The sequence below is a fragment of the Palaemon carinicauda genome, chromosome 27 (genome assembly GCF_036898095.1).
Source record: "Palaemon carinicauda isolate YSFRI2023 chromosome 27, ASM3689809v2, whole genome shotgun sequence".
Classification (NCBI taxonomy): domain Eukaryota; kingdom Metazoa; phylum Arthropoda; class Malacostraca; order Decapoda; family Palaemonidae; genus Palaemon; species Palaemon carinicauda.
In genome coordinates, this window is record NC_090751.1 from 12,931,719 (window position 1) to 12,947,660 (window position 15,942).

Here is a 15,942-nt window from a genome sequence, read left to right on the forward strand (position 1 = left end):
GGAAGTATACCAGAGCATTACTGTATCGGTGGATTCTCAAAACGGGCCATACTCCTCGAAGGTATTTCCCGGCCAACTAGACCTAGAGACCTAAGATGTTACCGTCATACATCTTTTCATCTAACGATAGACCATGTTAGTGCTTCATGCCCCCTACAGGGAAGAGTCATACTAGACTCTGGAAAAGTCTCGAAGAGTACATGTACCTATGTATGAATAACAGACAAGCCAATATAGCGGTCTCACCCTATATCATGTAAAGCATAGTTTATAAAGAACCACTGAGTCAATATGAAATATCGACCAGTTCCCCGTTCATTACTGGATTGGACAAAGGTTTATATCCGGGTAGGAGGAAAACTTGCATATCCACCACCGTCCCCTTAGGGCATGGAGTCCTCCCGCTAGGGGAAAGCATAAACCAATGCAAAAATGCTTGCATAAAGGAACAATCTATTAGAATTATCCCAGATAAATATACATAGTAAACGTAATGCTAAATCATTTCAAGTAAACTGACACAGGCGAAGAAGACGCAAGGTTCACAAGAACTAGTTTATTGACACACAATAAAATAAAACAGGTTAAACAACAATTATACATATATAAGAGGAGGATAAACAATAAATAAGCATAAGCATGATAGTAAACAGAAAACTTGTTTATCTGAAAGAAAAACATTAGCGCCACTTTTAACATACCGAGGTATCAAAATCATAAAAGTCTGTATTACTAATCAGTTACATTAGCGTTGGAAACGCTTGGCACACATGTCTGCACTTATGCTAGGTTCACCTTTGAATATGGAACAGTCAATGTGGGCACCCCAGTGCCCTAACACTTAGTTTGTAAAACAGTTCGTAACTACACACCCACCCCGTAATTAATCGTCCCAATTAAATCCACTGTTTCTCACAGAGTTAAACAGCAGGGTTAACGATACTACCCACTGCTACCACAGACCTCTTGAGTTGCTCCACTTGCTTCGCATAGTGACGAAAGAAAACTCTGGAAGACTTCCAGCCAGTGTATGAGCGAAGATGTTCGAAATCCATACTATTGAAGAAATTTAAGAATGAGGCAACTTTCTTCGGATCATGACCTGCGAGTGTACTGTCTGGATCCGCTCTGCGAATAAAATAGGTGATTTTCGCCCTAAGTTGTTTCAGTGATAAATTTGAGCCTGATGTTTCTCCCCTGAATAGTTGACCACCCCTGAAGTCTGAAGTTCTACGAAGATAGACCTTTAGGCATTCCACTGGACATAGAGATGCATCTTCTTTCAGAGGGCAGATTCTCCAGGGACCCCACCTGTTGTTATGTATTATTGTAACAATGTACTATATTATTTCAAGTGTTTCAGGTATTGCACAACATTGCATCATATTGCATGAATAAGGCATGTTATGCTTTGATCATAAGAGTAATGATTTGTTTTGGTATTAGGATTCAAACATTTGTTGGTTACCTCAGATAAGATAGGATTCTTTATGATTTATGCTGGAGTAGGATTTAAGTCTTTTCAGAGCGATGCTCTTTTGTTTAGCAATGTTTTGGTTTGTGAGATTTTTGTAAGACGCTCCATATACACTTGAGAGTCAGCTGTCACAAAGTGAAGTTCATAATGTAGTCTTTTATACATTAAAGACGTATTTTATTAATACCAACGTATTATTATCCATCAAGCAAATATCAACGAAGATGGGATCAGCTGAGAAATAATTACTAATGATTATACATCTCTGTTCCAGGTAATTATTATGGTTAATAGAACTTCCTACCTAATCATACATACATCATATTTTGGCAACGAAGATAGGATCAGCTGAGAAATAATTACTAATGATTATACATCTCTGTTCCAGGTAATTATTATGGTTAATAGAACTTCCTACCTAATCATACATACATCATATTTTGGCGACCGACGTTTGAGGACGACGGACAAGCAGGGAGAAGCAAGCAGGGAGAAGCATTGGAGCCTATGTACAAAGACGGCCAGCACAAGAGAAGTTCCGTTCTTACATTGGAAATCAAGAGTAAAATCGCCCAATGAAGATTTTACCAGCAGCAGAATAGGAATTTCATCAAATACACAAAAGGGTGAAATTTTAAGTTGGGTAGGTAGGAAGTATACTTGTGACTGCAACTTAACCTACCACAAGGTAAGCAAACAAAATGCCTTTTAACATCGAAGCACCTCAAGCTTTCAGCGTCACTGCTGAGCCTAATTCTGTTGCAACACGATGGCAACAGTGGTGTGAGGAATTTAAGATTTATTTAGAAGCATTAGGGAACATGAAGGATGCACAAAAGAAGGCATTATTACTTCATACAGCAGGTAGGGAAGTTCGGGAAGTGTTTAAGACTTTGCAGCCTACAGATGACACAAGTGAAGCTGGAATTAAGGCTCTTACCACATATTTTGCTCCTCAAGTCAATAAATTTTTTGAAAGATACCAGTTTTCAGCGCAAGCTTATCAGAAAGAAAATGAAAGTTTAGATGCATTTGTGACTAGACTAAAGAATTTAGCTGTTTCATGTGAATTTCTAGAGTTAGAGAATGTTATCATAGATCAAGTAATTGCACATTGCACATCAGAAGAGCTAAGAAAGAAATTATTGCAAGATAAAGATTTAACATTAGAAAAGGTATTGATAACAGGCAGAGCTTTAGAAACATCAAATAGGCAAAGTCACATAATAGGTAGTTCTACAAGCAATAGAATGGAAAATTCTAAAATTAATACAATAGGTTCTAAGTGGAAAACCAATGAGAATCAGAGAAGAAATATGTCAAAGCCTAGTCATAGAAAAGTGCCTAACACTAATGTTCATAAATATCAGAATCAGGCTTATACACAGAAACAACAGGAAAAACCCAAGTGTTTTAGGTGTGGTAAAACTGATCATCTTGCATACGAAGCAAAGAAATGCCCTGCTACTGGACAGACATGCCAGAATTGCAGAAAGCTAGGTCATTTTGCAACTGCTTGTAGATTTCCTAAACAGTACGCAAAGAAAATAAATGCTACAGTTGATACTATGGGTCAAGAGAATAATGAGGAAAATGTTCATGATAATCAGGTTAGTTCAGAAACTGATTTTGCGTTTCACATAAATTCAGTCAATAAAGGTGCAAAGAAACATATCATGGTAGAAGTAATCATAAATGGTAAACCAATTTTGATGCAAGTTGACACAGCAGCCGATGTATCAATTATGTCTGAGAAAATGGCTAAAGGCATTCCTAATTTGTTATTAGAAGGTACAAATAGAGTTTTGAAAAGTTATAATGGTTTTGATATTCAGGTAATAGGTGCTTCGAACGTAGAAGTACAGTACAAAGAACAGAAATTAGAGAGAATGCCATTAACAGTAGTAAAAGGTAATGGACAAACTTTGCTAGGTTTAGATTGGCTACAGTATTTGAAGTTAGATTGGCCTAGTATTTTGAAGGTTGCAGGTAGACAAGATGAAAACAAAAATGAAATGTCTATGAATGATATCCTATCAGAGTTTCAAGACGTATTTGAAGATAAAATAGGTACAGTAAAGAACGCAAAGGCAATTTTAGTTTTGAAACCTGACAGTTCTCCTAGATTTTTTGCTCCGAGACCAGTACCATATGCATTGAAAAGTGCAGTTGAAACAGAAATCAAGAGATTAGAAAGTGAAGGTTCTTGGGAAAAGGTCACATATTCAGATTGGGCTACACCATTAGTTCCTATTGTGAAGGAAAGTGGACAGGTTAGGTTGTGTGGAGATTACAAAGTAACGTTAAATCCACAACTGCAAGTAGCTCAACATCCCTTACCAAATCCGAAAGACATGTTTGCAACTATGTCAGGATGCAGTGTTTTTTCTAAATTAGATTTAAGACAAGCATTTCAACAGCTTCCCATGGATGAAACTTCACAAGAATTATGTACAGTAAATACATCCTTAGGTTTGTTTAGGCCAAAGAGATTACCTTATGGAGTTGCAAGTAGTCCAGCTATATGGCAACAAACTATGGATAAGATTTTTTCAGGAATGCAAGGAGTATTCATTTTTATAGATGATATTTTAATTGCGGGTAAAGACACAAGAGAACATAGAGAGAGATTGCGAACAGTTCTGAAGAAGTTGAAGGAACATAATATTAGAGTAAATAAGAACAAATGTATTTTAGAAGTTGATTCAGTGGAATACTTAGGTTTTGTAATAAATGGCAAGGGTATTCACAAAACTAAAGAGAAGATTAAAGCTGTACAATCAACAAAAGTGCCAGAAAATGTTAAGGAATTACAATCATTTCTAGGTTTAGTAACATTTTATGGGAATTTCATTCAGAATTTGTCTACAATTGCACATCCATTGTATAATCTGTTGAATAAGGGTGTAGAATGGAAGTGGACAAAAGAGTGTCAGGAATCTTTTGAAAGAATCAAGCAGGAAATAACATCACCTACATTCTTAGTACATTATCGAATGGATTTACCAGTTAAATTAGTTTGTGATGCATCAAACATAGGTCTAGGTGCAGTATTATCTCATGTAATGCCAGATGGAACAGAAAAACCAATTGCATTCACTTCTAGAGTATTGAACAAGGCAGAAAGGAATTACTCTCAAATAGAAAAGGAAGGTTTAGCATTAGTTTATGGAGTTAAAAAATTCCATATGTATCTTTATGGTAGGAAAAAGTTCACACTTGTTACAGATCATAAACCTTTATTAGCAATATTGGGTCCAAAAGCAAGTTTACCTACGTTGGTAGCTGCAAGACTACAACGTTGGGCAGTTACGTTAGCAGCGTACCACTATGATATAGAATACCGTCCAACATCAAATATGGGTAATGCAGATGCTTTATCCAGATTACCCGTAGACAAAGCTCCAGAAGAGTATGATGACAGTGTTTTATTAATTTCAGTATGTAATGTACCAATAACTGCAAAAGATGTAGCACACAGTACCAAGCAAGACCCAGTACTTAGTAAGGTTTTGGAGAGTTTAATGACAGGTAGGGACTTATGTGGAAAGGAGGAAAATTGTAAACCGTATAAGGATATATGGTATGAACTGAGTGTGACACAAGGAATAGTGATGAGAGGTTCCAGGGTAGTTATTCCTAATTCACTGAGAAATAAGGTTTTGTCTGAAATACATGCTGATCACCAAGGTATTGTAAGATCAAAGTCAATTGCGAGAACTTTTGTATGGTGGCCAGGTGTAGATAAAGATGTGGAATGTTATATAAAGAATTGTATGAATTGTGTTATGCAACAAAACAATCCTCAATTTGCTAGAATGCACCCGTGGGAGTTACCCAGGTATCCATGGCAAAGAGTGCATATAGATTTTGCAGGTCCTTTTTTGAATTATTTGTTTTTGATAGTAGTAGATGCTTACAGTAAGTGGCCAGAAATTATCCCAATGAAGACGACAACGTCTTACGCCACAATAAAAGAGTTAATGCAAATTTTTTCAACGCATGGTATTCCAGAAAGAATTGTTACAGATAATGGTCCACAATTTACTTCACAAGAGTTTAAAGAATTTTGTAATGTCAATGGTATTAAGCATACATTTTCAGCTACATATCATCCATCTACTAATGGAGAGGCTGAAAGATTTGTCCAAACATTTAAGCACAATATGAAGTGTAGAAGAGCAAATTCAAGTAATATATTTTTGCATGTGTCAAAATTTTTATTGTCTTATAGAACAACGCCGCACAGCACAACAGGCGTGGCACCCTCAAATTTGTTAATGGGAAGGAGGATAAGGTGTAAGTTAGATTTGTTGTATCCAAGTTTGCAAAGTGATTTAGAAGATAAAGGGTATAAACAAATAGCAAAGCTTCCTAATGTAAGACATTTTTTACCTTTGTCTGATGTCATGGTAAGATCGTACAACACTCCAGAGAAGTGGGTACCAGGAGAGATTGTAAGAGAGATAGGAAATTTACATTATGATGTTCGTGTTGGTGATAATGTTGTAAAACGTCATGTTGATCAATTACAGCCGTTAAACAGAAAGACAGTAGAGCATGTGAATGTTAGAGATGAGAAACTTAAAGAAGTTGTTAGATCAAATGAGTCAAGTATTAACCAAGATGGTCCAACATCCAATGTAGATTCAGAACCAATTCATGTACCAGTACAAGATGAGGTTAAAGTGCTTCCTAATAGGATTAACAGAGGAAAGCCCCCTGAGAGATTAGATTTATGAATATTTTTACAATGTCAAGTTAAGGGGGAGGAGACTGTTATGTATTATTGTAACAATGTACTATATTATTTCAAGTGTTTCAGGTATTGCACAACATTGCATCATATTGCATGAATAAGACATGTTATGTTTTGATCATAAGAGTAATGATTTGTTTTGGTATTAGGATTCAAACATTTGTTGGTTACCTCAGATAAGATAGGATTCTTTATGATTTATGCTGGAGTAGGATTTAAGTCTTTTCAGAGCGATGCTCTTTTGTTTAGCAATGTTTTGGTTTGTGAGATTTTTGTAAGACGCTCCATATACACTTGAGAGTCAGCTGTCACAAAGTGAAGTTCATAATGTAGTCTTTTATACATTAAAGACGTATTTTATTAATACCAACGTATTATTATCCATCAAGCAAATATCAACGAAGATGGGATCAGCTGAGAAATAATTACTAATGATTATACATCTCTGTTCCAGGTAATTATTATGGTTAATAGAACTTCCTACCTAATCATACATACATCATAGTTCTTGGCGAGAAACGTAGGATCCGGAAACAGGTTCAGTTCTCCCCCATCCAAGAACTGAATATGACCTTCCTCTCTCGAGAGGGCTACAATTCCACTAACCCTGGCCCCCGACGCGAGTGCAAACAGGAAAATAACTTTTTGGGTCAAATCCTTGAAAGCACACTCCTCATTGTTCAACAGCGAAGCGAAATGAAGAACTTTATCTAGAGACCATGAAATGGGCTTTGGAGGTGCTGATGGCCTGAGCCTAGCACAGGCTTTCGGAATTTTATTAAAAATATCGTTAGAAAGGTCAACCTGAAAGGCATATAAAATGGGTCTTGTCAAAGCAGATTTGCACGTTGATATTGTGTTGGCTGCTAACCCTTGACCATGGAGGTGGATGAAGAAAGATAAGCAGAAGTCCGTCGAGATCTTTTGCGGATTCTTCGCCTTGACAAAGGCCACCCATTTTCTCCATGATGACTCATATTGCCTTCTAGTGGATTTGCACTTATATTCCTCTTGGAAGTCAATAATGTCTTATGAAATCCCGAAACATTTTCTCACCGCTAGGGAGAGAAAATCATGAGCTGCAGGTTCCGGGTTTTCTGTGATGAAGAGCAGACAGTCGACTTCTGAACTCGCTGGGTCAGAACTGGATCTGGTAACGGTAGACACTTCAGCCGTGGTTCCAGTGCCAGAGGGAACCACACGCTGTTCGGCCACTTGTGAGCCACTATTGCCGCTACTCCCTTGAAAGATCTCAGTTTGTTGAGGACCCTCAATAGAAGGTTGTGAGGAGGGAACAGGTAAATCCTGGACCATCTGTTCCAGTCGAGGGACATCGCGTCCACTGCTTCCGCCAAGGGATCATCGTACGGGGACACGTAAAGGGGTAACTTCTTGTTGTCTTTCATCGCAAAGACGTCTATCTGCAGTCCTGGGACTTGACTCAAGATGAAGGAGAATGATCCTGCGTCTAGGGACCATTCCGACTCTATCGGTGTGAACCTGGATAGAGCGTCCGCTGTCAAGTTGAGGACTCCTTGAAGGTGAACTGCCGACAGGTACCACTTCTTCTTTTCCGCCAGTCGAAAGATGGCCAACATCACCTGGTTGAGTGGTGGTGACCTCGATCCTTGTCGATTCAAGCATCTTACAATCACCTCGCTGTCCAGTACCAACCTTATGTGGATCGAGTGACGAGGGGAGACTTTCTTCAAGGTAAGGAGTACTGCCATAGCTTCCAGAAAGTTTATGTGAAATGTCTTGAATAGATTGGACCAAGTTCCTTGGGCCTTCTTCCGATGAGAATGACCTCCCCACCCCTCATTCGAGGCGTCTGTGAGAATAGTCAACAAGGGGGGAGGTGGCTGAAGAAGCACCGACTTCAGTAGTTGCCTGACTTGGGACCAAGGCCTGAGAAGCGTACGTAGACGAAGCGGTACTGGTCTTATCAGATCTCTTCGCGCGTTTGATGCATAACTTCTCCAAACTCTGGTTGCATCCTTTAGCTGTGCTCTTAGCACCGGGTCTGTTACTGAGGCAAACTGGAGAGAACCCAGCACTCTCTCCTGTTCGCGTCTTGATATCCTTTCGGAATCCAGAAGTCTCTTGACAGAATCAGCTATCTCCTTCCTCATCTTCGCCGGGATGGAGAGTTGGTGTGACACTAGGTCCCAGTGGATTCCCAACCACTGGAACTTTTGAGATGGAGAAAGTCGAGACTTTTTCTGTTGATCTTGAAGCCTAGATGCTCTAGGAACTGGATCACCTGTAGGGAAGCTTGCAAACATTCTGTCTTGGATGCTGCCCACACCAGCCAGTCGTCCAGGTAGGCTACCACCTGGATTCCCTTTAGGCGTATTGTTTGAGAGCTACGCTCGCAAGCTTCGTGAAGATCCTTGGGGCTATGTTTAGCCCGAATGGCATGGCTCTGAAGGCGTAGAGTCTTCGATGTAGCTTGAACCCTAGGTAGGTGGAGAGTTGACGATTGATTGGAACGTGCCAATAGGCGTCTGACAAATCTATGGAGACGGTATATGCCCTCTTGGGCAGTAAGGTCCTTATGTGTTGCAGTGTTAGCATCTTGAACTTGCAGTTCACTATGAACTTGTTGAGTGGCGACAAGTCCAGAATGACTCTGAGTTTTTCTGAGTCCTCCTTGGGAACACAAAACAGCCTCCCTTGGAATTTGATTGACTTTACCCTTCGGATTACTCTTTTCTCCAACAGTTCTTGAATGTACTCCTCCAAAACGGGGGTGGAGTGTTGGAAAAAACGAGGGCACGGGGGTGGAGTGCTGTACCAGCTCCAACCCAGTCCATTCTTGAGTAGGCTGTGGGCCCAGGGATCGAAGGTCCACCGATCCCGAAAATACTGAAGTCTCCCTCCTACCGGTATCATCTCACTTTGGCTGCTGTTGCCCTGAGGTCTTACCTCCTTGACCGCGACCACCCCTGAATCCCCTCCCCTTTGAGGGGCGTCTAGACGAACCTCTGGCTGCTCCTCTAGGCTTCGCTCGAAAGGTAGTTGACTGCCCTTCGAACGCTGGGTTAAATGCCGGAGACTGCGTCGACACGGCTTGGGGTACCCACTGGTATGTGGTCGGGGTTTGTGCCACCATCGGGGGCACTGTAGGCATAGGAAGTTGTTGCTGCTGCTGCTGTCTGAATGGCTTGGCTGGCCGAGAGGGTAGCCTAGTCTTCTTAGTCTTCCTCTTTGGTTGGGGACCCTCATCCGGGGAAGACTTTCTCTTGAGAGATAGGCCCCACTTCTGGAGAAGGTTTCTATTCTCCGTGGCGGCCTTATCTACAACCTCCTTGACCGCTTCACTAGGGGAGAGGTCTTTGCCCCAAATGCCGGAGGAGATTAGCTTCCTTGGCTCGTGCCTCACCGCAGCCGAGGCGAACACAAACTCCCTACAAGCCTTCCTAGCTTTGACGAAGCTATAAAGGTCCTTCGTCACTGTGGCTAGGTGTGTCTTAGCCACTACCATAAACATTTCATGGACCTTGGGGTCACTTGCCATTGTCTCCAGAGTCATTTGATGAGACATTGAGGCAGCAAGTCTTTCTTTTGTCTCAAGCTCCCTGCGCAAAAGAAAGTCAGACAGCTTGGGGAGGTTCTCACCGAACTAAAGTCCGACATTATCAGCCTCCAACTTCCCGACTGAGAAGGTAAGATGGACGTCCTTCCAGTCCTTGTGGTCCATGGGTAGGGCCAAAGACAGAGGTTTACACTCCTCCAAGGAGGGGCATGGCTTACCTGCCTCGATTGCTTTCAGCACAGCCGTAAACCCTTTCTGCATAAAGGGGAAGGCTCTAGAAGGAGAGGACACAAAAGAAGGGTGCTTCTTACTCAAAGCAGGTACCTTTGAGTTTGTGAAGCCCCTCTCTTTCATCGAGCATGACAGTAAAGCTTGAGCCTTAGCGTGGTCCAAAACTATGACCTCCTTTGGCTCCGTTTCTTCCCTTGAGGCTGGTTCCTTCCTCAGACGGACATAACAGTCCGGATACGACTCCTTGCTGGGCCAGAATTCCACCTCCTCAAAGGGGACTGAGCCCAACTTCACCGAAATGACGATTTTTCCCGTCGTCATAGGCATGTGCTCGGCATACCTCCAAGGGTTGGTATCCAAGCACAAGGGAAAGTCTTTCCCGCTGAGCTTCTTCTGGGGCCCACGTGATGCTGCAAGTCTCCGCATCTCCAGCTTCATTGCAGCAGCCTTCTCATTATTTTCCCTCTGCATCTGTTGGATCATTCCAACGATGGAGGGAAGGGTCTTTCCCAGCTCATCTGGGAGAGAGGACGATGTTGAGGGAATAGGTTCAGGGGCCTGAACCGGAGTAGCCGACACCTCATCGAACTCTTCCTCTTCATTGTCTGGAGCCTGCTCTTCTTCCTGGTCTTCTGCCAGAAGGTCTTCTTCCAAATGCTCGGACACCTCCGACATCCTATCGTCCAATTGGATGTCCTGCAGGAAGTCCGCGACTTCAGCATCCACCGGGATCTGAACCAACGGTATCTCCGCTTGAGGCTGGGGAATCACTGCCTCTGCTGACGCCTTGGGGAAAAGGTAAGCCCTCATCTTCTCACTTGGAAGATAGGGCCCAGAAGTGTTCTTCTGAAAGCCCCTTATCCAGGTACGAAGCTTCCCTTGACTCCGCAGTCTTAGGGGAATCAAAAGTCTCGGTAATCAGGTTTGTGCACACGGTACATACCTGCGGGTCCCAATACCGGAGATCACCTTTGGAGACTGCGCATGCTGCGTGCCTCCTACACAAGTCATGTCCGCAGAAGTTCTTGCTGCGGACGTTGCAGAAAATGCTTCCACACTTCGGATGGTCCTCCTGTAAAGAGAAGAAAATTCCATGAATATCAAGTGAACTACGTATCACTGGATATACATGGCTTAGCATAACTAAACTAGAAAGGAAAGACACACACTTGTATTTCCCGCACAGTCAATTGCTGCAACCTTCCAGATAATAAAATCGTATGGTTAATCTATTCTAGAGCGACCAATAAATAATTTCCAGAGGAAAAAGGTGTAGCTCACACCCAAATAAGTGATTTTAAAATACTGGATAGTAGATAAGAAAGAACTCACTTTCTTTATCTGTATGGTTACACTAAAGGGCTGTGCAAGACAACACAAAAGTGTTAGAAAAACTTAGTGTTGTAACAAATACTATACTATAGTTTTCTCCCTACAGTATATACTATACTAAAAAATACTGGCTACAGTATAGAAGGTAATGTGCCGGCCGGCACACACCTTAACTAGTTCCAAAGTACTGTATACTACTTATAGACTATAAGGTGGAAGAAGGCTGGTTCAAATGCATGTGCCGGCCGGCAACTACAAAAGATAGCACCCGGCTGCCGGCCGCCAAACGTAGCGGCCGGCAGAACCTCGGTGTGTTTCTATTGCCGGGTGGCATGGGACTGCCGGCCGGCAGCTAAACAACAACAGCACCCGGCTGCCGGCCACTTATCGTAGTGGCTGGCAGAACAATGGTGTGATATATAGCCGGCCGGCAAATGTATACAACCAATGCCGGCCGGCATCAAAAGAACCAGAGAACTCCGACTGCCCGGCTGCCGGCCACTTAGGCAGGCAGCCGGGCTAGGGTACAAACACTAGAAGAAAAACAGAATGGATGCCGGGATAAGAGACTTTACTGCCTCATAGCCCGGCAACCCGAAAGAGTGCACATAAGGAAGGGGAAAATATAACTGCAGGCTTCCTGACCAATGCCATCTGGCTCTACAGACAAACATGGATGAGAGACCAAGGGAGGTCCGGGCAGCAGTCAAAGCAGAAGACGGTTGCCGGCAGGCAAGGGACCGAGTCAACCCCACATCCTACCTTATGCTAGGTACATATGTAGAATGACAGACAGGGATGCAATGGCTAGGCCATCACCAAGGAAAAAGGGGGAAAGGAGGAAGAGGGTCCTGCCAACCTTGCTCTAATAATGAATCACCTGCAGCAAAGAAAACTCATCTTAGCCTAGGGGAGATCCGAGGAGGGAGGCCAACAATACTTTCCAACTCCCTCGGAACCAAAGCAAGGAAGGCGTTGTTATTCACAGAAAAGAGGATCTCATCCTCCACACCGAGAACAACAACACTGGACTAGTCTCCTAGATCACAAAAAGAAGGAATCATCTCGTACAGAAACCTTCGAAAGTGAACTAAGGAGGCTAAGCCTCCTATGTCTGCTGTCAGCCTAGCAAGGGAATCTCAACCACAAGCTAGACAGAAACAGACTCAGACTAAGAACTCTGATGTCCTGCCCCCTTCCTGAAGCCAGACTTACTGGAAACGGGAAAGAACAAACACCCTAATATAGTTGTATCTAAAGTCAATTCGGATAAACCATTGGGGTTAAGCCCGAGGCTTAAGCAGAGGGAAAGGGATTGCACACATTCTACGAAGAGAAGAGAGCAATCGGGGAGTGTGAGAAAATATACTATGGCCCCATAGACAACTAGCCTAGGCGCAAAGAGAATCGATTACCTAAATCACCGAAACTCACTCGTATACTATCTTGGAAGAAAATCAACAATCTTAAATGTATAAAACTGCCTAAAGCTTCAATAAAGTTTTAAAACACTCGGAAATCTGAATATCATGCAAGAAAGTACTAGGGCCAAACGACTAGGCTACAAGGTCTAGCGTAGGCCCGAATCGGCAAATCCTTCGCCAAAACGGAAATACTAAAAGCATAATATAAAGAAAACCTATGTAACGCTGAATAGCTATACAGTAATTATTAAAGCAAAACAGCCGGGAACGTCGCTCTGGCTAACACAATAACTCATACATAGCGAGCGACAGCGTCCCGGACGCCTCCTGTAGGCAACAGCTCTTGTAACAACGATATCACTATCAAATCATTTTAAAATTACCAAGAGCTTACATTTATACATAAAAGAAATAATACTCAACTTATCAGAAGCAGAAGAAGTTGGAGAAAGCATTATAAAGTTGAAATAATCCAAGAATTGAGAGATAACACAGGGAAAAACACCGAGTTATTGAGCTACGCAAAAAGGATTACAGTACAGATGGCGCCGTGAGCGGCGCAATGCACGCTTACGAAACGGGAGAGGAGAGATACCTTGCGAGCGGCTCTCCTTTCTTTCTCGTTTTTTGTTTTCTTGCCAATTGACCCCTTCGAAGTGTTAACTCTGTTCGGGGTACAGATTGCTATGTGGCGTGTCAAGAATACGTCCTCTGATATTTCGCGATATCCTTGGTTCTTTTATTTAGGGATATTCGCTCCAGGAGTTAGAATTCTGGGTACCTAATGTAAATTCTCTGGGAATATCGCCGTAGTTATATATACCCAAGGAAGCTACCCTTTAGGAACTTCCATCAGGACGACATGGCTTGAGCCCAAAAAGACAAAATAAGAACAAATTATCATCAAACCCAAAAAAAAAAAAGAAAGAAAGAAAGAAACAGCAGTTAGTACCAAGACCATCACAAAGACTTATAATAACCATAACGTCTCAGAAAACTACCAGGAGCCCTGCCAGAGCAGAACATCGCCTAACCCAAAATGGGACAATAAACGTAAGCCTACCTAAAAGTACAAGAGGCAGAAGCTCTTACCATTTACAAGTTTTCCGTTGGCAGGGAAAAGGGTACTCAAATATATTAGCTCTTCCTGCTGTAGCCCTTTGCGTTCTCCAAGACACACGAGGCTAATTGGAGCCAATTGGGAGCGGGCTTCTTGATGCTCTGTACTGAAAAGAGAGGTAAAGTTAGAAAGTACGCTTTAGTAACTTTAGTTACTTCAGGACGTTAGTTCACAATTCCGGCATGGTCTCTTTTCCTTAGGAATTAACGGTAGGTTACTGAGTGCTAAGGTAATAAGATAAAGTTAAACAAATTAATGGGCTTGAAATTAGTAGAGTTTTTTAACAATCAGAAAACAGAAAGTAGTAGCTTTTGAATGTCAAGGTAAAGCTTTTTGGGAAACGTACACACATAGAGGTTTGTTAAAAAATAAAAAAAAAATAGAATAGATAAATTAAATCTTATAAAAAATAATTAATAATTTGGTTCAATACCAGTTTCCATTTTTGAGTCAAATAATTTCGCGTTCATAAAGAGAATTTCAGCATTCATTAATTGTACGTCATGACATTCTTATTTTTTTTCCATCCATGGTATGCAAGTTTGATTTTTTTCTCCCTTCTCAAAAAAAGATTTTTTTTTGTTTTTCTATACAATTTCTCCTTCCAGCAAAAAAAGAAAAAAAAACTTATTTCCCATTATTACCTTTTATTTCGCTAAATAAAGCCATGATCGGTAACAGGAGGGCAAGGGATTTAGTCCGTCAGTACACCTAAGTAACAAAATATCATTTAGGGGAACAGCATTAATCTAATTTACTTCATTTCCTTCATTCGTTTGTCTAGTCTATCAATTTACCAGTTAACAGGATCAGTTTATTGCATTTGGTCACAAACTTAATTGGCCGGACATTTCAACACAAAAAGTATTTTTTCCCTTCTGCCAGACTTCCATTCATCTACAGAATTATAAACAATTGGAAGTTATTTCAGAACAACGAACGTTTATAGTGTTATCATCATCAGTATCATTATCAACTAGTGTACGAGACCAGTCAAAAACGTCGGTTAATATTTAGATAGATATGCAAACATGCACCCCCTCTCAGCAGGCTATGACTACTTCCTCTCCCCCCTAGCCAGATACTTGCTGTTTGTTATGTAGGGGATGTATTTTTCCAAATCATTATTGATGTTAGGTTGTTATGCTTATCGCATTACACTGATGGACAATGAATTTGGATTATGCAGACCGGCGATGGGGCCTATGAGACCGCTCAGCGCCATAGTGTAACAAAGGAAAAGGCTGCAGTTATATTATGAAATAAATTAACAGGGGTTGTATAGCAAGAAGGAAGAAAGTAAGTGGTAATGAAGGTAAGTAGAAGGATATAATACAAACGCAACTAAGGTCCAAAAGGAAACTACAGAAACCTTTAAGTAATGCCTACAGTACACTGTATGAGGAGCACTGACGACGCTATACCCTACGGACCTGAGGAGTTATGATAACCATCATGACAACTGAAGTAGGCCAACATCAATTACAACTATCAATTAATTTTAATTGCATAGTTTCTCATTAGTTCAATGCTGAACAACTGCAATTTTTTTTCTAATATTCTGTTACATAATGCAGATGAAAAAATATCTGATGTATATTCTCACAAACCAACATGATTAAAAATATATTTTTATATAACTTTTTATTGATAATTACTTTTAAAAACAATACGTTAACATTATAATTTATCAAAGTTTTACAACGAAATAATTTAAACTTACACGCCAAAGGAAATTATTCTTAATCACCTTAATTATTTTTTTAGAATCGAACAGTTCTTTTTCTTAATTTGTCTTCGGGGGGGGGGGGAGAGTTACTTCTTTCACTATGCAGACAAAATATAATGAATGCCTTTCCTCTCTGTTCTGATGGTTTTCGAGTCCCTCCAAGGTTGAATTTGCAACTGACATTCTAATCAAAATATTTACTGGTCTTTGGCTAAATTCTTTCTGTTAGTTTCATTTTTCTTATCTATCGTTTTTAATTTTCAAAACAAGTTTGTGTAAACCTTTACTTTACTGTCTTTTCTTTAATCGATAAATAAGACATTTTACTGTTT

At 41.0% G+C, this 15,942-nt stretch overlaps 1 long non-coding RNA gene across 2 annotated transcripts in view; it reads right to left on the reverse strand.

Annotated features, from left to right (window-relative positions):
- LOC137621104 (uncharacterized) overlaps window positions 1-15,942 on the reverse strand; it is a 35,104-nt gene that overhangs the window by 3,353 nt on the left and 15,809 nt on the right. The window contains exon 3 of one of the 2 annotated variants that reach the window (XR_011040119.1): window positions 13,861-13,987. The exons of the other annotated variant lie outside the window; for it this stretch is intronic. This is a non-coding gene — a long non-coding RNA (uncharacterized lncRNA). Of the gene's footprint in view, window positions 1-13,860; window positions 13,988-15,942 lie in introns of those variants that run through there. 2 annotated transcript variants of the gene reach the window in all.